Source organism: Arachis ipaensis, chromosome B04 (assembly GCF_000816755.2).
Source record: "Arachis ipaensis cultivar K30076 chromosome B04, Araip1.1, whole genome shotgun sequence".
NCBI lineage: Eukaryota > Viridiplantae > Streptophyta > Magnoliopsida > Fabales > Fabaceae > Arachis > Arachis ipaensis.
In genome coordinates, this window is record NC_029788.2 from 4819067 (window position 1) to 4820384 (window position 1318).

Sequence of the window (1318 nt, forward strand, 5' to 3'; positions counted from 1 at the left end):
CTAATGTAATTAAGGATAATTTACTTAGATGTGATTAAAAAATAATTGAACAACTATGTACCGTAAAAAAAATTGATATTATTGAAAGATAAAATTAAAATTTATTTCTATGTATTGTTTTTGCCCTTAATGTTTTCGCCCTATTTAAGTCCCTACCGTTTTAAAATCGTCTCAATTTTGTCCCGCCATCAATTCGATTAACAGATTTCTAACGGCAGAACAACATTTAAGTCAATTTTGAAATGTTAAAGACTTAAATAAGACGATTTAAAGTTTAAACGTTGGGGATAACTTTAAAACTTATCACAAATGTTGGGGACAAAAACGATACTTTACTCTATTTATTAAAATAAAAAATATTTTAAATATTTTATATAATTAAAATAAAATATTAAAAATAATTAAAAAATTAATATATATTTTAATATTAATAAATATCAAAATATCATTACAATTTATTTAAAAATATTTTATAATTTATATATATACATGTTCTCCTGACTTATAAAATTTTAAAATTTATATATCGAAGACTTATAAAATTTTAAAATTTATGTATCGAAATGTTTTCGTGTTTGTCATGTCTCGTATTCATATAAGTATCGGTGCATCATACATATACATAGTATAGGAATAAAAGGGAAATAACTTATTTGAATTTAGAATATCGTATTTGATTTTCACCTCATTTTTCGAAATCCTAATTTTTCTTCCCTTTGATTGAAATAGAAAAAGGTTCTATAATCTTTCTTGATGGCAGGAAGTTCTATAAAATTCGTTGTATTTTTTTATAATATAAAGTTCTTTTTATGATCCACCTACACATATTCTTTTTGCATTGGTTAGTTATTATTCTTCGGTTTATTGCAATTGTGTTGCATCATTAGTAGAACAATGGATAAACTAAATTGATAGAAATAGAATTGAACTTTATTCTATTTCATGTATCCAGAAGGCACAAGGTATAAGAATACCGCGTGCCAAGATAAGCAAAACCTATCCTATCATAAAGTTTCTTTACCAAAAAAATAAGCACGTTGTTTGTGTGGAATATAAATTGATAGAGAAAAATCTAAAATAGTCCCGGACAATTATTTGACAACGAAGTTCTTGAAAAAAAAAAAATTCAACTCGACTTCTGACAATTATCTTGAAAAGGACAACGAGATTCCTATGCCAAAAAAAAAGTCAATATTATTTTTTTGTCACAAAAAAAATATCAGGAGCCAAATTGGGTATTTTTTTCTCTTGTGAACTTCGTTGTCCTTTTGAGATATTTGTCAGAGATCGAGTAGGATATTCACTCAAATTAATATTG

General features: G+C 25.0%; 1 protein-coding gene across 1 annotated transcript in view; it reads right to left on the minus strand.

Annotated features, from left to right (window-relative positions):
* Positions 1-1318, minus strand: part of LOC107638551 (gibberellin 2-beta-dioxygenase 8) — a gene marked incomplete at its 5' end in the record, with an annotated part of 4008 nt that overhangs the window by 1637 nt on the left and 1053 nt on the right.